A 27,476-nucleotide genomic window follows, 5' to 3' on the forward strand; every position below is an offset into this window, starting at 1 on the left:
GATAGTAAGTCTTTACCTATTCATAACTATTTTAAACATAATGGATTAAATTCTCCAATTAAAAGATATAGAATGGCTGAATCGTTTTTTTTTTTAATGATCCAAAAATAAACTCCCTACAAGAGACTCACGTTAGTTTTATAGGCACACACAGACTAAGAGTGAAAACATGGGAGAAAAAAACATTTCAAGGAAATGGTAACAAAAATATGCAGGGGTAGCTATATTTATATGAAGCAAAATAGATTTTAAACTAAAAATTATAAAAAGAGACATAGATAATGTCTCACATTAGAGTATCCAACATACAAGGCAAAAACTAAGAGGGGTGCCTGGTGGCTCAGTTGGTTAAGTAACCGACTTTTGATTTCAGCTCACGTCACGATCTCCCAGTTTGTGAGTTCAAGCCCCATGTTGGGTTCCATGCTGGGCCTGGAGCCTACCTAAAAACAAAACAAAACAAAACAAAACAAAACCCCAATAAAATACATAGGAAAAAATTTCACTAAGGAGAGCAAAAATCTCTAACCTAAAAATTATAAGATGCTGATGGAAGAAATCAAAGAAGACACAGATAAATGGAAAGGTATTACATGGTCATGGATTGGAAGAATTAACATTGTGACAATGTCAATATTACCAAAAGATTCAATGCAACCTCTACCAAGATTCCAATGGCATTTTTTACAGAAGTAGAAAAAAACATTCCTAAAAGTTACGGGAAACCACAAGGGACTCTAAATAGCCAAAGCAATCCTGAGAAAGAACGAAGCAGGAGGCATCACACTTTCTGATTTTAAGCTAAGGTTATCAAAAACCACTGTGGTGGTGTAAAACAGAATTGAGATGGAACACGACTGAGAGCCCAGAAAGAAACCCAAGCATAAACAGTCAACTAGTATTTGGCAAGGGGGCCAAGAACACTTAATGGAGAAAAGAGTGTCTTTGCAATAAATGGGGCTCTGATAATTGATTATTCACATTTAAAAGAATCGAACTGGGGGCGCCGGGGTAGCTTAGTCGGCTAAGCGTGTGACTTCAGCTCAGGTCATGAACTCACGGCTCGTGAGTTCGAGCCCTGCGTCAGGCTCTGTGCTGACAGCTTGGAGCCTGGAGCCTGCTTCCGATTCTGTATCCCTCTCTCACTCTGCCCCTCCCCTGCTCACACTCTGTCTCACTGTCTCTCTCAAGAATAAATAAAACTTTAAAAAGAAAAATTAAAAGAGTGAAACTGTACCTACACCACTCACAAAATATTAACTCAACATGTATGATAGATTTAAACGTAAGACCCGGAGCCATGGAGGTCCCAGAAGTAAACACAGGAATACAGCAACTTGATGTGGGCCTTGATGCTGGGTTTTTGGATGTGACACCTAAAGCACAAGAAACAAAATTAAAAAATAAATAAATAGACCTTTGGAACTACAACAAACTCAAACTTCTGCACAGCCAAAGAAACCACCAACAAAATGGAAAGACAGCCTATGAAATGGAAAAAGATATTTTCAAACCACGTGTCTGATAAGAAGCTAATATTCAAAAGATATAAAGAACTCGTATAAGTTAATAGCAAAATAATGATAACAACAGCAATAACAACAACACAAACCTCCTCACCTCACTACTACTGCCCTACCCAGAGTTGTCAATGGCCTCCAAGCTGTAGAACCCTCTTCCTACCTGATTTTTTTGCAGACCTCTTCATTTTTGACTACTCCTCCTTCCCACTTTAAAGAACACTTTCAACTCTTGAAAGTGCCTAAATGCCTACATGGCATTTAACGTTCTCACTTTTCTTACTTCTCTGCAATAACACTTCAGTTTCTCTCCAGAATTTTCTTCCTAGGTCCACCCTTGAGGATGGTATCTTCCAGGTTCCCCGCCAGGAAGGCCTTCTTCTTCTCTCATTCTCTGTATTACCCATTCTCTGTATTACCCACCTCCATATGGACAGATCCCCTGTGTCTCCAGCCCAGACCTTTCCCTTGCCCGTTGGAGAATTCTAGTTGGTTGTTGCCCTTGGTATCCTTAATCAATAGATCCCAAATAAGACACATTTTCTTTTCTCATTCATCCAAGCCAAACCTAGCCTACATTTGATGTCCCCCCACCCATGCCAGTGAAGGTCATCACTAGGCACCTCTTGCACAAACCATCAGTCTGGAGCCAGCCTTGAGTATTCCCTTTCTTAGTCCCCATATCCAGTCAATCACCAAAGACTTGTGTTTCTCTTTCTTAAAAATGATTCAAATATATCTTTGAATTATCATGCCTCAAGACACTATCATCCCTTGCCTGGTTTGCTGTAACAACCACCTTAGTGGTATCTCTGCTTTTGCTTGACCACTCCAAGTCATGGTTCCCATTAATCCCTGTCAGTCCAGAGTACTTCCAAAACAGAAATATTGGGGCACATGGGTGGCTTAGTCGGTTGAGCGTCCAACTCTTGATTCCAGCTGAGGCCCAGGGTTGTGAGATTGAGCCCTGCATCAGGCTCTGCACTGACAGCACATAGCCTGCTATCGATTCTCTCTCTCTCTGTCTTTCTCTCTCAAAATAAATAAATAAACTCAAAAAATGGAAATATCATCATTCCTTCCTGAGCTCTCTGATGTCTATAAAATAAAGTTCAAACTCCTTAATACGTTTTTCGAGATGAATTGTGACCTGGCCTTTCAAACTTCATTCTAAGCCTTTCCCTGTTACAACTTGACATGTGACTTTTCTTTTCTTTCTTCCTTTCTTTTTCCCTTGTTTCTTTCTCTTTCTTCCTCATTTCTTTCTTGTTTTTCTCTCCTCTTTCTTTCCTTCCTTCCTTCCTTTCCTCCTTCCTTCCTTCCTTTCCTCCTTTCTTCCTTCCTTCCTTCCTTCCTTCCCTCTCTCTCTGTCCATCCTCCATCCTTCCCACCCATATTCATATTTTCTTTCTCTCTAATATCCTTCCCCTTTTTGTTCTCGGCTAATTCCTATCTATCTATTATGCCTCAGCTTAAACTTCACTTCTCTTTGAATGCATTCCATGACCCCTTAACACTAATTTAGGAGCTTCTTTAACATTGCAGTCTCCATACTAAATGTTCATAGCCCCTCTTTTGTCATTGTGTGTCTAATTGTCTCTACGGGGGGCAAAGACTGTCCATCTTGTTCACTAATTCGTCTGATCACCAAGCACGGCTCTAGCATACACTAATGACATAGTATTTCATGTCAGAGCTGACATTTGTTTTTTGCTTGTTATGTGCTTGACACTGTTCTAAACATATTATATGAATTAACTTATGTAATCTTACAAAAAGGCCTTGCCATAGCTACTGGCATCATTACCATTTATGGATAGGTAAACTGAGGCACAGAGAGATGAAGTAACATGCACAGTTATGAAATCATGGAGCCAGGATTCAAATCTAGACAGAGTGGCTCTAAAGACCATGCTCCTTTTGTTGTTGTTGTTGTTGTTGTTACCAAATGAAGGAGAATAAGTGAAGTGGAGTGTTGGATAAAACCTATAGAGGTCAAATTCATTTCCCCATGCCACATAGCTGGGAGGTGCTGGAGACAGGGATCCACTCTGTGTCTTCTGACTCCAAATTCCATGAGTTAGAGACTGTTCTGCACTACCTCTTATATTTTTAACTGTTTTAAAAGCAAATGCATTTTTGCTCTCTGTGGACACAGTTTTAATAAGCCTATTTAAATATTCATAATTCAAATGCAAAATCCCCTGCTGCAGCCTTCTGTGATTCACAGACTTCAGTAAGTGGCCTCTGCTCTTTTGTGGTGAGGGCCTGATGAACTGACTGGCCCCACGTTTATCTCACTTCCTGTATGATCAGACTCTCAGAACAGACTGCTGAGCCAGGAGGTTAGGATAGTCTGTCACTGCTTCCAAAATATTAATTGGATGGTAATATTTTTGCTCAATAGGCAGCTGGTTCATACCCTCCCTGGGAAAGTGCAAAATGGTGATAAAAAAAAAAAAAGTGTCTCAATTCTAGGAGAAGTGAAATGTTTCGAAATATCCCAGGAGTTAACTGAGCTGGTCATTTTTTCCCTTAATTCTCCAAAATTCATATTCACTGAGCATTGTTAAACCCTGTGATGAGATGTTTAAATCCAAATCTGCGATTTCTCAGTCTTCTCCTGGATCCCTATCGAAATAAAATGCTGAGTCAGGTCTTATATTTCCACCAAAACGTTTCTTAATTACCTTTAGTGAGGAAGCAAATTTTATTAAATTTTGTATTCGTCATGCCTAAATTAATGTCACTTATGTATTATTTTCTGAAAAACCTCTTATTGAATGAATGAATGAGTTATCCTCAGCCCTCATTACTCTTTCATTTCTTTGTAGCAGAGATCAATAAATATTTGGTTTGTAGCACAAAATTTTCTACCATGATTCCCACATTTGTTTGCATGGCAGACCAGCAGAAGGCATGATTCTCTTTGTGAAACACTACAAAATTCAAAATACTTAAAGTGAGTTAGTCTTCAGAAAGATACATATTTTTAGCCCCTCAGGTCAGTGGTAACTACTTCTTAATCTTTCTGGTTGTTTCTTTTCTCTCTGTTATATATCTCCCTTCAAGGGTTGTGGGGAAGGGGTGGGGGGAGCGCTCTATTACTTTTCTCTTTCTCTCTCTGTCATCTAGTCCCATGATTCAAACATTCTATATATTGATTATCTGCACATCTTTTGACCTATCCAAGTAACATGCAACTCATTTGTCCAACAACTGATTGCGAAGTATTCCTCTCCAAGTCTTTGCTGTCTCAGTGAGTGACCATTGCTTGGGTCTTAATCCCAAGAGTAAGGATGCCAAGTAAAACAAAGGACAATACGTATTCTGTAAGCCCACAGATGGTAGTTTGGCAAGAGTAAGGCACACAGGAAAGACAGATCTATATGTAGAGTTAATTATCTATTGCCAATAAGAACATAGTGCTGTTCCATCTATGATATAAGCAGTCCAGTATAATCAAGATGTCACCCAGCCACTGGGCAATTCAAGGGTCTCGATCAATAGACAAATAAGGAGGCTACTGTACTGGCTAGCAGGATTGTTCCTGATTAAAAGTGTAAATGAGTTACAAAATGGATGTAAGAATATGTCTGGAATAAGGGAGATCCCTTAGGGTTATCTCTTATTACTACCACATTCTATGATTGAAGTCAGTGGAAAACTACCACAACCCAGTGAGGTAGGATTGCAAATAGCTCAAACCCTTCAGGAATGAATGTTTGGATTTTAAGTATGGTTTAAAGAGATGTGTATGGATGCCAGGTTGATAAGGGGTGGACTGTGATGGTCTTTTTCTATGTGTCAATTTGATTAGACAATAGCTTTCATTTATTTGTTTACACTAAAATCTGTGTTGCAATGAAGTTATTTTGTCAATGTCATTAAATCCCATAATCTGTTCACTTGAAGCAAAGGAGATAATCCTAGAAAATCTGTCTTCGAGCTGTAATAGATAATCTTGGTGGGCCTGATTCAATTATTTGAAAGGCCTTACCAATCCCAAGCAAGCTCTGCACTATTAGCATGGAGCCCTGGTGTGGCTGGAACCCATGAACCATGAGATCATGACATGAGCTGAAGTCACGAGTTGGACTCTTAACCAACTAAGCCACCCAGGCACCCTAAAATTTGAGGGGGGGATTCCAAAGAGCTTTTGTTTATATGGGTTATATCAATATTTGCTGTATTGGAAATTAAAATTGGGAATTTTTATGAGTAGTTATGTCTCCACCTAAAATAATAACAAATCTACTACATGTTAAAATAAATAGCATATTTGTATTTTCAAATAATTAGTGAGGAGTGTAGCACTGTTTTACATTTTTTGCTAAACTCTTTAATGTCTGGTTTAATAGAAGACTGGGGCTTCCACCTCCATCTGTATTCAGCCTATTAAAATATATTGTTTTGGTTCAAGAATATGATGAATGTTTGGTCTTACCATCTGTCTGGGTTAGAAAAGGAAAGAGTATTGTAATAGCCTGTTTGATAATTATAGGTATTCTTTTATCATATTACACCAAAACTTGACAAGTAATAATTTTTAAAGGTGAGTTGCAATGTGGAATCTGAAATTACATGAATGAACATTAACATACATTAGTTCGTCTTTTTGTTTGAATGGATCTATTACTCACATGTGATTTTTGTAATATCTTGCCTTTGTCATTTGGAAAACAATAGTTCACTGTGTTAGGCAAACATTCTAAACCTTGATATGTTTCATGATACAGTAATAATCATGTTCATCAACAATCAACATCACTGTGAGCCTCATAAGAGAGCTGTTAAGCTCATAATGGCAGACACAAGTTCTCTAAAATTCTAATTTTCTTTTTTTTTAATGTTTTTAAATGTTTGTTTATTTTTGAGAGAGGAAGAGGGAGACATAGGGTGAGCAGGGGAGGGGCAGAGAGAGAGGGAGACACAGAATGGGAAGCAGGCTCCAGGTTCTGAGCTGTCAGCACAGAGCCTGACGTGGGGCTCGAACTCACAGACTGAAAGATCATGGCCTGAACTGAAGGCTTAACTGACTGAGCCACCCAGGCACCCTTAAAATTCTAATTTTCTTTTGAAAGTCTGCCTTTCATCATTTGTAACAAATACTCTCATTTACCTTTAAGTGACAGACTCACGTCACTCACTTCCAAGAAAATGTTTGCCAAGTGCCTAAGTCTGAGTAAGTACACTTTGTTAATTGTTCTGTCAAGTAAAAATACTGTTCCATGAAAAAAGTGGCTAGTTCAGCTAGCAACTCAATCACACAAGGCCTTTTCCTCCAGGTAACCATCATACCTGATAAGACACAAAACTGCTTCGGGTGAACTTCTGATTTTGCCACAACAAAAAATGTCAGAATTAACGCAATTATTAATTTTCATTGCTCTCCTAATGGCATTCTCAAATAAAACTGGCTTTTATTGCCTTGAAAGTCCACTTTAGTAAAGAAACAATGTCTGGGGGCAGAGGGGAATACATTGACTCATGCTCAGACACATTACACATCGGTTTCATCAGTTTAAAGGTCAATTCAAGGGGCGCCTAGGTGGCTCAGTTGGTTAAGCGTCCAACTTCGGCTCAGGTCATGATCTTGCAGTTCGAGAGTTCAAGTCCTGCATCGGGTTCTATGCTGACACCTCAGAGCCTGGAGCTTGCTTTAGATCTGTGTCTCCCTCTCTCTGCCACTCCCCTGCTCATGTTCTGTCTCTCTCTCTCACAAGTAAATAAATATTAAAAAAAAAAAAATTAAAGGTCAATTTCAATTAAAATAAGCAAAAAAAAAACTATCATTATGACAATAGTTTTAATTCTGTGGATCCTCTGCAACAGTCTCAGATATCTCCAAGGACCATCCTTTGGAAATTTCTGCTATAAGCTATACCTAGTCAAGGTGCCCTCCCCTCCCTATAATTTGAATTCCACTGAAAACCCAGCCATTTGGAATTCATGACAAACAGGGAGATGTCATGCTGGTTCCATGACTCTAACCCAGAAATCTGAGTGCCTAAATTCTGTTTCTTCCTTATCGAGCATAATTAAATAATATGTGTTTTCCCACAGGACACTTTCTATATACTTTATCTACAGGGCTGTACTGGGTTAGATAATATATTAGCCAGGGTTCTCCAGAGAAACAGAACCAGTGTGCCAGTGTGTGTGTGTGTGTGTGTGTGTGTGTGTAAATAGGGAAAAAGATTTAAGGAATTGGCTCATGCAGTTATGGAGGTTGTCAAGTCCCAAATCTGCAGGGTGATTTGAAGGCTGGAGACTCAGGAAGAGCTAATCATGCAGTTTAAGTCTGAAGCCAGTTAGCTAGCAGGATTTGCTCTTGCCTGGAAGAGAGCAGGACTTTGTTCCATTTGGGCCTTCAACTGATTAGATGTGGCCTACCCACATTATGGATGGCAATCGGTTTTACTCAAAGTCCACAGATTTAACTGGTAATCTCATCAAAAACACTCTTGCAGGAACATTCAGAACGCTCTTTGACCAGAAAGGTGGGCACCGTGGCCCAGTCAAGTTGACGCATAAAATTAACTATCACATATAGCATTTCCCCAAGTTCACATCCTTCCTAGGACCTCAGCCTGTGACCATGTTTTGGAAATAAGACCATCGCAGATGCAATTAGTTAAGATGGGGTCATGGTAGAGTAGGCTGGCCCTTCATGCAATATGAGTGGTATCCTCATAAGAAGAGAATGCATTGGGAGAACACTATATAATGAGAAAGACAGAGGTGGGAGGGAGGTGTCCACAAACCAAGGAGAGCCAAGGATTTCCCGTAACACTAGAAGTTAATTGAAAGTCTCCCGTAGAGACTTCAGAGAGACCATGGCCCTGCCTGCTCTCGGTTTCAGACTTCCAGCCTCCACATCTGCGAGGGGACACATTTCTGTTACCTTTACGCCACCAAGTTACAACAGCCCTGGGAAAAACTAACACAGTTCCCATGGCTGACTTGTGTCAAGGTAGAAGGAAAGATCTCTTCGGAGGCAAGGATAGTCAGGATTTCTCTCATGAGGGTGGGGAAGCAAAGCGAGACCCCTGACCACGTGCTCACTGACGTGTAAGGTGGAGAGAGAGAGACAAAGTTGGGGGTTGAGCAGGAAACCCCAGCAGGAGAGGGAGGGCAGTGAGCTTGGCCAGAACCAGCTGGGATCCCCCACACAATGTAGGAGGCCAACTGAGGACACGGGGAGGACGAATCAGAAAGGTCTTAGTTACCTTCTTCTTAAATACGGCTAACTATGCTGGAGAGCTTTTCAGAGAGATACCTAAGAATCTCGCTCAGGGTCTCAACTTTGCCTCCTCGCAAAATTAGGAGTACAAATGAGGATTGGAAGGAGAGCCAGAGGGGTTGAGAGGGAGAGCCAGACCCGCCGTCGCTCTGGAAGGGAAAAGAAAATGTCAGATCGCAGCTGGTAAATAAGATGTTACAGCGAAGCTTGAAAAGCCGGGTTCTTTCTCCTTTGTAAAGGCCCTACCTGCATAACATGAAGGGGCTCGGTGACAGACACATTAAAACACCATTAAACTGTGAAATAGAACACAGTGTGAAAATAGATTTAACCTTCACAAGTATATCGATCTCCACCCAGCGCCGTGCCCAAGTTCTGGGACAACTGTTTTATAATAGGTTTTACTTATTTTCCTGTTGCTGTTCTGACTTCCTCCAAGGAGGGTGTTATTTCTAAAAGCCCCCTGACCGTGGAAGGAAGCAGGCTTGCTTCTCAGGCAGCTCCTGGCCTCGGAAAGCTCCCGCCAGCTGCTCCGCAAACAGAAATCAGTTTGGTGAAAGTGAGGAATGAGTTTGCGGCGGCCGCTGGGATAACAGAGGCCCAGGGAGGAGGAGGAGAGCACTGCCAGTTACTTGCAGGGTTGGGAGGTGGAGATGAGGTGGGGTGGGGGGAGGAGAGAGAGATGGGCCAATGAACTGTGGGCGGTGGCAGGATGGCCTTTGTGGGATGACTCCTATGATTTAGTTTTTGCTTCAAAATGCATCTACAGACACGCACACACTCACACACACACACACACACACACACACACACACACACTCAATACTCTTCGTAATAAGGAAGAAAAGGGAATCCATTCCCTGGGACAAAAATGCTCCAAGAGCTGTAGCTCTCGCAATAATTTTCTGTGTAATTTTTGGCCACATGAGCAGATTAACAAAGAGGAACACAAAGCCAGCAAAAAAAATAATAATAATAACTTACTTTTCATGGAAACGTTCACATTTAATTTTGCAGGAGCTTAGAGGGCCGAGCAAATTGGAAGATACATTTCTATCTCAGAGTGAAGAAGCCCAAGTATCTCCAAAATGTGAGACTTAACATCACTTTTTTTTTTCCTTCAGCCACCTTATTTGCAAAATGAACATTTGAGGTGTGACCCTTTCTTAAATTGTAGCCAAATCAGAGGAAAACATAATGAAGAGACCAGCATGCAGCAAAACGTCCGATGAACCAGTGAACTTGGTTTGCAGGCCAGGAAAAGTCAGCGAAGCTAATAGCCAGTGGTGTTTTGTGTGGATCCCGACATCGTCGTCAGAGAAAAGGTGTCCATGAAGTTGCTCAGATTGGAACGCTCAAGATTGTGGCCCCCAAATCATGTTCTTTCTAATTCTTGTATTGAGGATTCAAGCACCTTTAATAAAATTGAATACCGTTTTTCATACAAAATTTCTTTGTAAAAGGGATACCAATTGCTTTTTCAATGTTTATTTATTTATTTTGAGAGAGAGAGAAGGGGGGAGGTGCAGAGGGACAGAGAGCGAGAGACACAGAGAATCCCAAGCAGGTTCCACCCGGTTGTGGGGCCTAAGCTGAAATAAAGAATCCGATGCTTAACTGACTGAGCCACCCAGGCGCCTCTAAACATTGCTTTTTAACATGAAAATGGATCTATGCCACAGTAGCAACTGCATCATGCTTAATGGTGAACAAATAAATTCTCTTTGGGACGACAAACATGATGAAATTATCTCATTTGATTATTATTATTTAAAATTCTTGTGTAAATGATAACTGATGAGATAAAATATGAAAATGCAATAATAGTTCTAATAATGAAAGGGATAAAGAATAAGTTGCCCCGGGGGCGCCTGGGTGGCTCAGTCAGTTAGGTGTCCGACTTCCCCTCAGGTCATGGTCTTGTGGTTTGTGAGTTCGGGCCCCACGTGGGGCTCTGTGCTGACAGCTCAGGGCCTGGGGCCTGCTTCGGATTCTGTGTCTCCTTCTCTTTCTGCCCCTGCTCACTCTCTGTCTCTGTCTCTCTCCCAAAAAGAAATAAATATTTAAAAAAATTAAAAGAATAAGTTGTCCATAGATTACATGACTGCCTACCTAGAAAAGTTAGTAAGATCTATTAATTAGCGCAAACGCTTGATTTAAATACATTTTAAAAACATAGAAAATACCAGCAAGATCCTGTATTAAAAATGTATCTACTTTGAAAACAGAATAAGAAAAGGATCCCTCCTTTCCAAAAATATTGCACCCAGTTGCAACCAAAAATATAAAATAAAGTGTAAATAATCCTCATAGGAACTGAGTAGAATTCGTATGAGGTAAAAAACAATACTATAGGGGCACCTGGGTGGCTCAATCGGTTAAGCATCCAACCTTGGCTCAGCTCATTATTTCATAGTTCATGGGTTCGAGCCCCACACTGGGCTCTGTGCTGACAGCTCAGCCTGGAGCCTGCTTCGGATTCTGTGTCTCCCTCTCTCTCTGTCCCTCCCCCACTCGTGCTCTGTCTCTCTCTGTCTCTCAAAAGTAAATAAACAGTAAAAAAAAAATGTTAAAGCTGTAAAATATTATGTCATGTTCACATATTGACAGATTAGTATCACAAAGATTGTAAATCATCCACAAATAGTTTACGAATATAATGAAATCGCAGTAGGATATTTTCGAGCATGGAAAAAAAAATCTTCTGAACGTTTAGGTAGAAGAAGAAGCTGGGACAGATAGCCTGGAACTGTTTAAAATGAAGAAGGATAGGGAATAACATGACCAACCAGATGTTCACCATTCATTCAGTAGATACTTGAAGACCTACTGTGTGCATTTTGCTTGTGGGAGATCGAGACAGAACAGACATGGCCCGGCCTTCAAGGAGCTTACGGCCTAAGTGAAGGAGAGAGAGAGTAAAAAGTGATGACACTGATATTGTAAATATCCAATCACAAGCAGTAACAAGTGTTTTAAAAGAAAGCTACAGGCTGTGGGGAGCAGTGTTTGGTGCTACAGTTTTTCTATCCCCAACCTGGAGGACACAGCTTACTTCAGCTGTCTGTGCAGCTCATCCGAGGTCTTGGCAGAAAGTGACATTTAACCTGACTGAAGGAAGGAAGGCGGCACGGGGGGGTGGGGGTGAGGGGTGGTGCCTGGGTGGCTCAGTCGGTTGAGCCTCCGGCTTTTGATTTTGGCTCAGATCATGATCTCACGGTTCGTGAGATCGAGCCCCACATCGGGCTTGGCGCTGTCAGTGAGGAACCTGCTCGGAATTCTCTCTCCCTCTCTCTCTGCCCCTCTCCTGCTTGTTCTTTCTCTTTCTCTCAAAATAGATAAATATATATATATATATATATATATATATATATGTATTTTTTTTTTAAAGAAGGATGGAAGAGAACAAGAATTCCCAGGAGAAGGAATGCGGGTTTGAAAGGGCTACAATGAAAAGATCTTGGCACAATCAAGAAACAAAAAGAGTCCAGCGTCAACAAAACAATGGAACTCCAGAGAAAGACGTAGGGTTAAGGGGGGGAGAGAAACAACCGGGGCCACATGCAGACCATGCAACACGGAATAGATTTTATCTGAGTGCAGTGAAAGTCTCCCTAAGGGTCCTGAGCAGGGAAGGTGACACAATAAAATGAATGGCTTAAGGAGTGTATTGTTTTCTGTTGTGTGGGAAATGCACGCAGGGCGACTCGGTGGTGAGCTCAGCAGTGTTCCGGGAGGGAGATGGTAGTGCAACTGACCAGAGTGAGGGCGCCGGAAATGGGAAACTGAAGGGTTTGACAGACGTGTAGAAGGTAGAATGAGTGCGAATTGGTGATTGATCGAACGGGAAGCCAGAAGACCTGTATAAAGCTGATCTCTCTTAAAGTTTTTCTCCGGTGTAAGAAAAGACAGACTGATCATTACAAACAAACAAACAAACAAAAAAGACAGAAACAGATCCATATGTATATTATTCTAAAATACACTTGGCATTTTAAAACAGTGGGGAAGAAGGAATTATTCATAAAATGTATTTCAGCAATTGGCTAAATAATTTTAGGGGGAGAGAAAACCTGATAAGGTCTGTACTTCACTCACAATTTCTGCCAAATAAAAATAAAACATTAAAAGTACTAGAAGATAATATAGGTTGATTTTTTTTTTTCATTTTGTTTTACTTCACTTTATGCTTTCCTCACTGTTGGACATCAGGGACAAACATGATATAAAAATACTCCTTAGTTCATGACTGTCATCCATCAGTCTGTAAAAACACATTCTCCCATCTTTTTTTTTTTTTTTTTCTCCCTGTCCTCATTCCCATTCTACTTCTCTGGCTTCATACACTCCAACCCCACCCAGCATCCACTCTGATGTTGTTAATAGCATTCCCCCTTAGGGTTAGTGAGCATCTGAAACGCTAACACGGTGAGAAGCCCTTTCAAAAGCACTTACCACTTAGGGGCGCCTGGGTAGCTCAATTGGTTAAGCATCTGACTTCCACTCAGGTCATGATCTTGCAGTCTGTGGGTTCAAGCCCCGCATGGGGCTCTATGCCGACAGCTCAGAGCCTGGAGCCTGCTTCGGATTCTGTGTCTCCCTCTCTGTCTGCCCCCTCCCCGACTCATGCTCTGTCTCTCTGTCTCTCAAGAATTAATAAATGTTAGGGGCGCCTGGGTGGCGCAGTCGGTTAAGCGTCCGGCTTCAGCCAGGTCACGATCTCGCGGTCCGTGAGTTCGAGCCCCGCGTCAGGCTCTGGGCTGATGGCTCGGAGCCTGGAGCCTGTTTCCGATTCTGTGTCTCCCTCTCTCTCTGCCCCTCCCCCGTTCATGCTCTGTCTCTCTCTGTCCCAAAAATAAATAAAAAACGTTGGAAAAAAAAAAGAATTAATAAATGTTAAAAGAATAACAACAAAAACACCTACCATTTCCCTCTCTCTCTATCTCTCAAAATAAATAAATAAACTTAAAAAAAAGAAGAAGAAGAAAGGGTCAGCTGGGTGGCTCAGTTGTTTAAGCATCTGACTCAGTTTCAGTTCAGGTCATGATCTCATGATTCCTGAGATTGATCCCCGCATCAGCCTCTGTGCTGACAGCGTGGAGCCTGCTTGGGATTCTCTCTCTCCCTCTCTCTCTGCCTCTTCCCCCTCAAAATAAACTTAGAAACAAAAAAGAAAACACCTACCATTTATACCCCTTAAGTAGATATGAACTCATCTCAAGTTTCTTATTACGTTTTCCCATCAAAGAATGCCTCTTTCTTTAATCTAACCTTTATTTTTCTTGTGTGTCCTCCAATTCTGTTAGGGTTTTCTTCATACAAGCTTGCTTATTCTTTATTAGTAAAACCCAGGCACTTTAGAGCTTTGGTTGCTATTTTAAAAGGTATCATAATTTTTATTTCCTTTTCTGAATCCTTATTCCAAGTATAGACGAATGCTATTGATTTTCAAATTTCATTTTGCCTGCTCACTTGAAAAACAATGTTGAATTAGGAAGGACTTTTTAAAGCATAATGCCAAAGGCAGAATGCAGAAGAGAAAAAAAGAAACATTTATTCGCCAAGAAAACCTATCAAAGTCAAAAAACATGACAATTGGGGAAAAAAATATTTGCTACACATATGACAGAAAAGAGACTAATACTCTAAGTATATACAAAGCTATTACAAAACAAAAAAGAAAATTGTCAAATATGGGCGAAGACCATGAAGAAATTATTAAGGAAGAAATAGAAATATCCAGGAAGCACGAATTAAGGCTCAGTATTATATGTAATTAAAGATCTGTAAATTAGCAGGAGAAAGCACTTTTGCATTATCATCTGCATTAGTCAAGATTCATGTCATAGTGACAGAATCCCAACACGATGTACATTATGCAGAGGGGGAAATGATTGAATCGGATAACGGGGATATCTGGGGATGAGCCTTGCTTTGGTCCCAGGGGAACCTAATAGCTCCCTCCCATCTCCTAGTGTCATGTCTATTGGATTTGATTCTGCAGGCTGATTTTGTCCACTTGGCAGACAAGATAGCTGCCAGGAGCCCCTTTCAGCCTGGCAAATTGAGATAGAAATCTAACAGCTCTCTTCAATGCCTATATCTGAAACCTAGGAAACTTCCGGTCCTGGTTGGGTCTCTTGCCTATGGTCAATAGAGAGTAACACTCCATAAGCAGAAGAAAGAACCAGGGAGGGTATTTTTTCGATTCATCAAATTTTAAAAGCCCCAAATCCTCATAAACAAACAAACAAACAAAAACCAAGAAACTGATTGCCCGTGGAGAGCATCAGATATGAAGTTGGAGGGTTGCCAAGGGTATACTCTGTCGCATAATTTTCTTCGGGGCCCTAGTGCCCGCAAGACCTCATTACACTGAAAGTCACCTCCCAAGCCACTACTGGGGACTCGTGGGCTGGCGTGGTTTGCTTTAGACATTATATCACCGTCCTTGGAGAGAAGAGCTACTTGTGGGCAGAGAAGGGACAATTCCATCTTGAGGGACGAAAGCAAGCAGGGGTAAGGTCCAAGATGGCTAGGGGCGGGGGAAAGTTGATCTAAACTCTCCGAGAATAGGTCTGTCTTAGAGAACAGTGTGGTCTGTGCTGAAGGTTAGTCACAAACACAATCTCAGGCATGTGAGAGGCACACTCGTGTTTATTTTTTTCTCCCCGCTAAATTGATAGGTTGGCAGGTTTGAGGCCCATGTCCTTTAGAAATCCCACGGCACAGCTTGGAGTTTCAATACAGCCAGGAAGGCAATAAACAGCACGAAGGTCACTCAGAGCTTCTACTGCGAAGGGAAAAGGTTTTGTTTTATGAAAAATACAAAAATGTAGGGATGGTGCGACGACGGCAGGGAGCAGATAATGACATTCCTTATTCCTCTGGAACTTTTCAGAAAACCCGAATTCCCTTGGACAACACATCTGCCACCTTCTAGATTTAAATACCTTGAAATGGTAAATGGCCCTTGCAGGTCTGTGTGGAGAAATGAAGGCACTATAGCTATAGGGCTTGGGGAAGTTGCACAAGTGTGTGGTTCGATGCTTCCTTCTTTGGGCGTGGGGATATCTCAGCACCCAGCGCGAATTGAGAAGACAGTAAAAGCCTGACCGGTCATCAATGGAGGGGAGCTTAGCTTCTCTCCATTTAACTTAATATCCCTTCTATATGTCCACCTGCAAAGCCTCCGTGTTAGATGTTAGAAGACATTTATTTTTATTTTATTGTTTTATTTTATTTTATTTTATTTTATTTTATTTTATTTTATTTTAGAAGGAGGTGCAGAGACCAAGACAGAGAGAGACAGAGAGAGAGAGAGAGAGAAAGAGAGAGAGAGAGAGAGCCTTCAGCACACTCCATGCCCAGCATGGGACCCAATCTCACAATCCTAAGATCATGACCTGAGCCGAAATCAAGACTTGGATGCTTAACCATCTGAGCCACCCGGGTGCCCCAGACATTTGGGGATGAGGATGTCTCCATTCAAGAAGAGCTGAGCTGAGCCTATGCATCCTTCTGATACAATATGGAGTCATTGCAGAGGAACCAAGGACGTGTAGGCGTCAAAGCAGGAAAGGTAGGGGCGCCTGGGTGGCTCAGTTGGTTAAGCATCCAACTCTTGGTTTCAGCTCAGGCCATGATCTCGAGGTTCGTGAGTCCAAGCCCCGCGTCGGGCTTTGTGCTGACAGCTCAGAGCCTGGAGCCTGTTTCAGATTCTGTGTCTCCCTCTCTCTCTCTCTGACCCTCCCCCGTTCATGCTCTGTCTCCATGTGTCTCAAAAATAAATAAACGTTAAAAAAAAATTTTTTTTAATGAATAAATAAAAGCTAGGTTGGGGCCAGCTATTGTCCATGTTGTCCAACACGCCCCGCGTGTTGGAAAAGAAAATTGCTCACGTGTATTACTATTGTTTGCGCACTGCTCCTTTCGCCATACTGGACTGAGAGCTCTTGGAAGGCATGAACTATATATCCGGTTCCGGCCTGGCAGGTATCTAGATGTGTGTCTAGCCTAGTCAATGGGAATGGTCCTTTGCCCCAGTCCACTATTCAAGAGACCGCCCTGAGGAGAGCTCTGTTGGAGTAACCCTCCTGACTTCCCTCCAGCACCTTTATCAACATGCCTCCCCAGGGAGGAAGAAGGAGATCTAGCCACTCGATCTACTTCCTCTTTCTCTTTGGGATCTGCCTGTCTACACGGAGTGGGCCTTTGGCTCTGCTCCTTTCTGCTCTGAGTCTTACAGGATCAGACAATACCCCCATGTGGGGAGGGCTCTGTCATCCAACACTCTTTTAATCTTTATTTTTGAGAGAGAGACAGCGTGTGAGCAGGGGAGGAGCAGAGAGGGAGACACAGAACCAGAAGCAGGCTCCAGGCTCCGAGCTGTCAGCACAGAGCCCGACGCGGAGCTCGAACCCATGAACCGGGAGATGGTGACCTGAGCCGAAGTCAGACGCTCAACCGACTGAGCCACCCGGGCGCCCCTGGGTCTGACTATGTAATTCTGGGGTTCAGTATTCAGAAACTTAGCCTCAATTGTTCAGCAGCAGTAATACAAAAACATTTTCACCTCCATTTGTTTGACTCCTGCATCTATCCCTTGGTCTGAACTCGGATGGCAAAGGGGATGCTATAGCTCCCTTAAATGCTATCAACCCCTGCGAGTGGGCACTCAGTGTGGGTTGATTGGAAGAATGTACGCATGATTTAATTATTGAAGACCAGAGAATATAAGAAGAATCAAAGTCCCCACTCGACCCATCTATTGCTCTGTCAAGGCCCATCTGTGACCATGTCCACCTGACAATAGAATCTTACCATCAGGGCATTGGGGGGTCACCATTAATTGATCACTTTCTCTCCCGTGTTCTGAAATATCTGATTATTTCCTTCTTTTCTCCTCTTCTGTGTAATAGATTTCTCAATTTCTGGAAATACTCCCATCACCTTTCACCCTTTGGAAACCATCGCCTCTCTTTCCCCACTAATCCTACCTCCTGCAGCTGCGGCGTTGCTGATTTTCTGGTCTCCCTTGCTGCAGCCAGGAATTTCAATAATCCTTGAAATTAGGAATACAGGAGATCTCATTGTTACGGCAACCCCGTCTGCACTGGGACATACCTATTGCTAGAAGACGACGTTTCCCGTCTAAAAAAAAAAAAAAATGAGCCTTCAAGCTCCTGGTACTTTCACATGTCACTCGACAAGGAGGTGTCCCACGCAAGCGAATGGAAGACCAGGGAGTTTTCTTTTAAAAAAAAAAAATCACATTTGAGGGGCGCCCGGGTGGCTCAGTCGGCTGTGTCCGACTTCGGTTCAGGTCATGATCTCGCGGTTCGTGAGTTCCAGCCCCGTGTCAGGCTCTGTGCTGACAGCCCAGGGTCTGGAGTCTGCTTTGAATTCTGTGTCTCCCCCTCTCTCTGCTCCTCCCCTGCTCACACGCTGTCTCTGTCTCAAAAATAAATAAAGATTTTTTAAAAAAAATTAAAAATAAATAAACAAATAAAATTCACATTTGATTCGAGTTGCGTCTCATTGTAGAATACACTAATACTTCTAAAAACTTGATGTCACATTTTCTTAAGAGCATGCCAACTAAAACAAGAAATCCACCTGCAGTTCAAAGCTTGTATTTTAATGTTCAAATAGCTTTCTGAAACTGGATGGCCAACTCTCTTCCAAAGTTTCTTTCCAAATGATGAAATTCAGAGATAAGTGGGACTAAAGTAAGTTGCGGATATGACTCAAAAGTGAGAAAGATTAAGAGCTCAGCCTTCACAGATCTCAGGACAGAAGTGTCTGAGCATCAGTGTAGAATTAAAAAAAAAAAAAAAAAAAGAGGGGGGCATAGTCCATTGAACATGGAAAAACAATTAAAAATATATTGAAAGTAGAAAGAAAAAGAGAAATCATTCCTAATTAATTCTGCTGCCCTGCTCAACCCCAGCCTCTTTGTAATCCTACTGGGAACATCTTTATTGATCTGGGGGTCCTGCAGCAGGCTTCTGATGCTTATCTCAGCATAAAAACAGGCTCTTGTGATGAGCAGTGATTTAATTACATGACAATCACCGTTAACAATGCATGGCGAATACCACAAAAATATGCAGAGCAAGATTGGCCCTGATAAGTGCAAAGAGGTGGCATTGACTTTCAGTAAAGTTTCTGGCTACAATTCTACTGATCCTTCCCTCTTAGGAGAAAATAATACTCGGTGACTTGAAATGTCTATGGACTGACTTCACTGGTTCATTTTTAAGTAATAATAAGAAAGTTTAAACTTTAAAATATTAGCTTTTATTATATTTGTAGAACTTCTCTCTAAAACCTGAGAAATAGACCTATCATGAAGCTTTGTGACAAAAAATTATGGGGCTTCAAAAGGCAGAGAATTTCTCCTGTGTGAGATCTTAAGACTCTCGCAGTGTTTAGGTCCACAGCCAGTATTCAAAAATTATGGAAGGAACGAGTCGAAATTGAATACAATTTTACAGTATGACCCTTTCCGAATAAAATTGCAAGTGTCTTCAGACGTGTTATTATGCCTAGGCTTCTCGATGTATCAAAGCACATCTTGAAGTCTAGGTGTATTGGAAACAATAAACTACATTCCTGTCTTTATCACTAGACTAGCACGGGTTAATCAAAGCTAATTACTAGTTTAGAATAATAATGTCGTGGTGTTAATTGACACAGGTTGTTTTTCAATCATTTGAACAGATAAATATGTAAGTAAGGGCCAAACGTTGGGGTTAAGTTGGTTTCATCAAATCTGGTTAACTGAACGTGGCGGGATGGCTCGTCTTTAACGGGAAGCTACTAAAATTAGAGCATCGTGCAAGAGAGAATAAACGCGAAAGAGCTGAGAGAGTGGAGGAGTCATCACAGACGAGAGCTAGGGAACAGGGTGGGGGTGAATGGAACATGCTGAGAGCAGGGTAGGGGTGATACCCAATAGGAGATGGCACCAGTGGCGTCCCCCCACAGGTGGATTGGAGAAGGGAGAGATTTCGCCCTTGGCGATACTCAGAAAGCTCAGCTTTAAGTTGGCAAGGTCTCAAAGGGGCGTGAAGGAGAAGAGGTTCTGGGAGAAGGGGGATTCGCAGCAAGCCAGCATGGTCTTGACCCATAAAACTCAAGATTTCTTCTTGTGAGAATACCAACGGATTTTTCTTAAGGCAGTAGATGTAACAGTCAAGGGCACAGGCTCCAGAGCCAGCCTGGCTGGATTTAAAGCTCAGGTCTATTCCTTACGACCTTGAACGATTTCCTTAACTATCTGTGCTTCACTGTCTTCATCTGTAAGACGGGGGATAATTATAGCACTACCTCACTTAGTTGTTTTGAGAATTAAATAATTATTCTGTTTGAAATACTTAGAACAGCCTAAGTGTCATCTGTTAGTAACATCAACATTCATAGCGCGGTGACGGCAATCTCACAACAAAGTCTTTCTTACTCCAGTGTTTGGAAGGACCCATAGGCTGGACCAGACTCACTACCTACCCGAACAGAAGCCTGTGCTGCCGGTGGGCACAATCTTCCCAGACAGAGATCTTCTTCCAAAGGCAGACTTATCCTGAGGAGGACCTACTTGTCCTTGAGCAGAGAAAACTGCAGCTCTTGCCTAGAATGGCCAATGGAGTTCTTTGGTCCAAAATAAAACGAATCAACAATGGATCCACAGACCTGTGAGGAAAAAAGTAATGTGAAAGAAGAACCAACATGAAAGAAAAAGATGACTCAGGAAAACATGTAAAAACACAAACAGAGGGGTGCCTGGGTGGCCCAGTCGGTTAAGCATCCGACTCTTGATTTCCGCTCAGGTCATGATCTCATGGTTCGTGTGATCGAGCCCTGCATCGGGCTCGGTGCTGACAGCGTGGGGCCTGCTTGGGATTCTCATTCTCTCTCAATCTCTCTCTCCTTCTCTCTCTCCCTCTCTCCCTGCCCCTCCCCCCGCTCATCTGTCTATGTTTCTCTCAAAATAAATAAAGTTAAAAAAAAGCACAAACTGAAAACAAAACATTCTATTACCTTCAGATTTGAGAATATAGGAAGAAGAAGAAGAAAAAGAAGAAGAAGAACAACAACAACAACAATGACAACAGCAACAACAACAACAGAAATATATGCTATGGGAAAAATAACAAATTTAAACTACGATTCGTCAAATTAGACAATTAACGTTTATTTATTTTTGAGACAGAGAGAGACAGAGCATGAACGAGGGAGGGTCAGAGAGAGGGAGACACAGAATCTGAAACAGTCTCCAGGCTCTGAGCTGTCAGCACAGAGCCCAACGCGGGGCTCGAACTCACGGACCGCGAGATCATGACCTGAGCCGAAGTCGGCTGCTTAACCGACTGAGCCACCCAGGCGCCCCTCAAACTAGACAATTAATTGAAAGATTGAAACGGAAACTCAAAGAAGTTTCCCAGAGATTATAACAAGGGAGTATCGTGAAATCAACACTGAACGTTTGACCTAAGACAAGGGTGAGTACTAGATAAGTACATTTTGAGACGGTAAAAGGCTCCAATACTTAACTTTCTATATAGTCTGTCTTAGAAGTTTGTTTCTAGACATACTTCAGCATAATCAGAGAGAAAATCAAGGAAGAGAAGGGCATGTGGCCCCGGATGCTGTAGATAGGACCCAAGAGAAGAAGTAGCAGGTGGGCGGGAAATGAGGTGGGTGCCCATGGGGCACTGGCATCCTGAGCTCAAACCCGGAGGAGTTGAAACACGGACTAAAATCAACAGAACAAAAAAAATAAAGGCATGTGGTCTTTAGGCTTAAAGAAAAAGAAAATTCAAATGTAACCTGGACTTACTTCACAATATAGAAATCTATACATTAAACAGTATGGATTATCCTAATCCGACACAAAAATGTCTCATTTCCAATAATGAGAGAAAATACCTTGCGCTTTTCCAAATTGCTTGAACAGCTGGTCTAGCTCTCTTCTCTTATCACTTTCTATCTGCATGAAATTGCCAGACTTTCTCCACACAAAGCCCCCATTTGACAAATCAGAAAAGCAAGACCCAGTGGCACGAACTGACTTCAGTTCACACAGCTAGAAGTTAACTTTTCTCCTGGTCTTGGCATTAAAAAAAAAAATTCTCTGCAAAATTGAGCCCGGCTAAATGTATGTCCTAAATGATAGTAGGAGGCAGGAGTAGACGCCGGCGGTGGAATTTTCATTCATCAAGCATTAAAATGCAAAACCGCTGTCCAGTGCAGGGATTCACCTTTGTGGGAAATGATGACTAACGTGATCCCTCATGTCAAGATGACAAACCTATTAAAACGTGATGAATTCCTCAGGCGAACACTTCTCATTAGCCTGTCCTGTTGTCTGTTTGCGGAAAAGCATATGGGCACTTCCAAATGCGTGCACCTGATATCTCTTTGGCGGACGGAGTTCCGCGCAGCTCACCGATTTTTAAGAGAAAAGAGATTTGGAGACAAAAGAAATGCCGCTGGTTGTTGGCTTGAGGTTTCAGCAAGGTTCAAGTCTGCCTTTGCTACTCACAGCTTAAGTGGTATTTCTATTATTGTACAATTTCTAGCTTTACGGTTTCCAGTTCCGACATAATCATTTCCTAGCGTGAATCAAAAGTAATGAAGCTGTGTGGTTCAAATTTAAGTATACTATTAAGATAATCAACGACTTCAATCCAATCTTGGGCCAAATGCAGCGAGCAAATTCCCCAAACCAATCAATTGAAAGGACTTGAATTTTTAGATTTAAGCCTCTCGTTTTGACAGCGTGTTCAAAAAGAATTATGCAATTACGATTGGCAATTTGGGATTTTCTGAAATGATAGGAGACAAGCATAACATGGGTGTGTGAAATCGAAAATTGGGGAAATAGAAGCCGAAACTCTATCTAATGACGAGTTTCAACATCCACTTTGGCTGAACATTGAGGCAGCGTTGTTGCACAACAAAATAGGCTAATCTAATGCCAGGATCTTGAAAACTGGACACGTTTCATGCACAAAGCCAGTCTGTAGGGTGCTATTCCTAAGTATCTCATCCTATTACCCTAGTGGAGACACTTAGGTAGCACGTACTGCACCTTCCTACTCAACAGTTCAAGAGTTAGTATTAGCCATGACATCAAGAATTAGAGTTTTAGAGTTCTGGCTTTTATTTGGTTCCCATCCTGGCTTTACCATATGAAAGCATTTCCTTCTCGGTTCAATTTACAACAGGATTATCTTCCTTCAGTTCTTTACCTCGGGACCTGACCATTAGTTGGCTGGGAGCCTCCTTAATGGAGTTTTAATGATGGGGAATACCTCTAAGATAACTAAATGTCCATGACTGTCTACACAGCTCTTTCAAGTGCTGCTACTACTAACGTTTTACATTAAAGTTTACAAAAGGGCAGAATCGGGTGGAGAACATCGATTTTCTGATTCTTAGTTTGATTCTCTTTATATCCTCCCACACTGCATTCGAGACTCGATGAAGACATGTTCTCATTATAAATAGGATGTGTTGGGGCGCCTGGGTGGCTCAGTCGGTTGGGCGGCCGACTTCGGCTCAGGTCACGATCTCGCGGTCCGTGAGTTCGAGCCCCGCGTCGGGCTCTGTGCTGATGGCTCAGAGCCTGGATCCTGTTTCAGATTCTGTGTCTCCCTCTCTCTGACCCTCCCTCGTTCATGCTCTGTCTCTCTCTGTCTCAAAAATAAATAAAACATTAAAAAAATTTTTTTTAAATAAATAGGATGTGTTTTTTTTTCACGTAATATTGTTTTTTCAGGGACCTAAATAAAGTAGGCCTGTGTGTATGTATATATGTGTGCATGCACTTGCCCATGTGAAGGCGTGGGCTTAATCGACACGAGCATAAGAAATTCTGCTTTGGGGCGCCTGGGTGGTTCAGTAGGTTAAGGGACCAACTTCGGCCTTGGGTCATGATCTCATGTTGTGTGGGTCTGAGCCCCGCGTCCGGCTCTGTGTTGACAGCTCAGAGCCTGGAGCCTGCTTCAGATTCTGTGCCTCCCTCTGTCTCTCTGCCCCTCCCCCGCTCACACTCTCTCTCTCTCTCTCTCTCTCTCTCTCAAAAATAAATAAAACATTAGCAAAATTAAAAAAAGAAAAAGATATTCTGCTTTGAAAATAAATATGGATGACAGAATCCCCTCAAAAAACAAGAGAGAAATGTACTTCTATCAGAACTTGTCAATTTAGGTTAGAAAACCTTAGTAAGTGTGGTAGGCAGAATAACGACCCATTATGGAGGTCCACATCCTAATTCCTGGACCTGTGACTATGTTAGACTACATAGCAAAGGGGAGTCAAGGTTGCTGATCAATATATATATATATATACATATATATATTCATATGAATACACACACACACAGAGTGTTTTAAAGTCCTTGCACGTGGAATAGGGAATTGGAAAAGACAACCAGAAGAAGGTAGAATGAGAAGGACTCTGCACAACATTGCTGGCTTTGAAGATAGAGGAGGGGTCAGGAGTCAGGGTGTGGGAGTGGCCTCTAGAAGCTGGGAAATGCAAGAAAACCAATTCTGCCCTAGAGCTTCTAAAAAAAATGTAGTCCTGTTGATAACTTGGTTTTAGCCAAGTGAGATCATTTGGGACTTCTGATTTCTAGAACTATAAGGCAAATTTGTCCTGCTTTTTTTAAAAATATTATTATACATATATTTTTAACGTTTATTTATTTTTGAGAGAATATATTTTGAGAGACAGAGCATGAACCAGAGAGGCGCAGAGAGAGAGGGAGACACAGAATCTGAAGAAGGCTCCAGGCTCTGAGCTGTCAGCACAGAGACCAATGTGGGGCTTGAACTCATGAACGGTGAGATTGTGACCTGAGCTAAAGTCAGACGCTTAACCCACTGAGCCATCCAGGTGCCCCCAAATGTTTTATTATATTTTTTTAATTTAAGAGAGAGAGAAAATGCAAGCGGGGAAGAGGGGCAGAGGGAGAGAGGGAGAGAACCTTAAGCAGGTTCCACACTCAGCATGGAGTCCGATGCAGGGCTCGATCCCAGGACCCTGGGATCATGACGTGAGCTGAAATCAAGAGTCGGATGCTCAACCGAGTGAGCCACCCAGGTGCCCCCAAATATGTCTAAACAAGACGCTAAATTTCTGGTAATTTGTTATAACAGCCATAGCAACCAACACAAAGGAGTCTCTTTAATGCATCCTATCGTTTTTGACCTAAGAAGGAAACCCTGCCTCCAAATTAAACCTCACTGAATGTTTCTGCTTATGATCCAACTGGTGGTGTTTAATGATTCTGGGAGACTTTATTCTTCCAGGCATTCTCACTGTACTTCTCTTTATTATACTTTTAAGCAACAGTGAAAGAAGGGAAAAAATAGCCTGACGTGTAGTGTTGAGCCAATTTCCATCAAATGTTTATCTCTCCAAATAGATGTTGTTTTCCCAATTTGGCTAATGTGATACGAAACTTCAATAATTTGTATTTTCGGTTGCCTACGAAATTTGGATATCTACAGCATCAGAATCCACAATATGAAAACACTTGTTTATAATTTCTCATGTATTTTCATTGTGTTTCCTCACATTATAACAACTGGCTATTATAAAGAAGATGAAAATGAATCTTTGTTGTCAGGATTCTTATTTTCTTCATGATAGCAAGTACTCAAACTTCCTATTACATAGTTTAATACACACTGATTAAGTTACTAGATCTTTACATTTAAAAAAAAAAAACCCTGTGAATACTCAGCAGTTAAGGTATTTTGAACAGCTTCCAATAATTTAGTTTTATTTATTTATAAATTATATGTTTACACAAGATTATTAAAATATTATATACTTTCTGAAACATGCCAGACAGGATTTTTTTTTTTTTTAATTAGATGAAAAGAAAGAGAAATAAGAGTGCCTGCCTGGCTTAGTCAGTAGAACATGCGATTCTTGATCTCAGTCAGGGTTGTGAGTTTGAGCCCCCCATTGGGTGTAGAGATTACTTAAAAATAAAATATCGATCAATCAATCAATCAATAATATAAATAATATAAGTAGGCCATAGAATGGAGGAAGTAAAAACGTAAGTAGTACAAGGTATTAAAACCTTAGAGTTCGTAGAGATAGGCTTGATTCTTAATCCACATGTTTCCATTATTTGGCTTTGACCAAGATTCTCTAAGGGCTTGGCTCCCCCTCTGCACGATGAGGATAATAACTGTAGTGAGAGAAATTCAAGGAAGATGATGAAGACTATATATATTATACACATATATAATCTTTCCAAATCATTTCATGAAGGCAAGCATAACCAAATCCTATCTATAACATAAGTCACCCAAAGTAGGTAACATGACATCCCCATGAACTTCAAAATATAAACGGGTGAGGACAAACTTGACAGTTTCAAGACCTACATGATATCAGCAAAGGAGGCACGGGGCATCGGATGGATCTGAGATTAAAAAAAAAAAAAAAAAAGAACAAAAAAACCTAACGAACCAAACAACTCAACTCAGATTTCCAAAAAGTACTCAGAGGTATGGCAGTCCTTGAGACTAGCAAGGACTTTTGCACATTTCAATTTTTAGGTGAGTGCCTAGTAAGGTCTGAGCGAGCTGGAGCCATCTTGGTACTATGAACACTCAAATCTCAAAACCAATAGACCGAAGCTTCCTTTTAGGACAAAGTTCCCCCCAGCCCCCCCATAAGTTAAAAACTGCTATGACTGGAAATGAAATCGAATGCAACATGGAGAAAAGGGCAGAAGGTTTAGACACCAGTGTTAAAAAGGAGAATACAAAGCATTCAAAATGCAAAGCCGTGTTCGTTAATCGCTTTGCAAGAACAATAGCTGTGAAGCTATTCTGACCCACGTCTCCATCCTAAAACAAGTAGAAAAGCAATAAATTGCGCTGCGTTAAAATTTAGAGTTTCTTTTCATTGAAAGACATCATTGGCAAGTCATAAGAAGTAAAAAGGCAAGTCATAACATGGGAAAGATGCTTGCCATCCATATCTCTGACAGGTGATTCATATGCAGATTATGCGTAAGGACGTTCTATAATGCAATGAAAGAAAGCCAGGGTAATTCACATAGGAAAATAAATGGCAAAAAGTTGAATAAACACTTCACAAAGGAGAATTACAGGTGGCTGTCTTTGTCCACAGGGGAACATGCTAAGATTCCTAGTTGATGTCTCAAACCTCAGATAGCACCGAACCCTATGTATATCACATTTTATCCCATACATACCTTGGATAATTTATAAATTAGGCCAGTAAGAGATGAACACCACCGCCTAATAATAAAATAGAATAATTATAACAACATACTGCAATAAAAGTTATGTGAATGTGGTCTCTCTCAATATCTCATATTACGCTGTACCTCATCCTTCTCGTGATGATGTGAGATGATAAAATGAAAGGACGTGAAAAATGCAGACGCTGTGATGTAATGTTAGGCTATTACACACTTTCTCACCATTCACCAGAAAGAGGATCATCTGTTTCTGGACCATGATTGACCACAGGTGACTGAAACTACAGAGAGCAAAACCACCAAATGTGTAAAAAGCAAAAATATATATAAAAACTAAAACTTTCCTTTTTTCTTTTTCTTTCTTTTCTTTTTTTTTTTTTTTTTTTTTTTTTTTACAAAAGCCATCATAATTGATAAGGGAGCATGAGGCAGGCTGAGGGCAAAA

General features: G+C 41.4%; 1 long non-coding RNA gene across 3 annotated transcripts; it reads right to left on the bottom strand.

The window, feature by feature from the left end:
- On the bottom strand, nucleotides 1-27,476 carry LOC125910265 (uncharacterized). Of its 3 annotated transcripts, XR_007453914.1 has the most exons (4): nucleotides 25,874-27,476; nucleotides 20,278-20,460; nucleotides 11,597-11,664; nucleotides 1-10,180 (listed from the first exon to the last, which is right to left on the bottom strand). It is a non-coding gene; the product is annotated as an uncharacterized LOC125910265 (long non-coding RNA). The 3 variants fall into 3 exon arrangements; XR_007453915.1 differs by having other exon boundaries at nucleotides 1-11,664; XR_007453913.1 differs by lacking the exons at nucleotides 1-10,180; nucleotides 11,597-11,664 and adding an exon at nucleotides 13,654-15,559.

Source organism: Panthera uncia (assembly GCF_023721935.1).
Source record: "Panthera uncia isolate 11264 chromosome B3 unlocalized genomic scaffold, Puncia_PCG_1.0 HiC_scaffold_1, whole genome shotgun sequence".
Taxonomy (NCBI): Eukaryota; Metazoa; Chordata; class Mammalia; order Carnivora; family Felidae; genus Panthera; species Panthera uncia.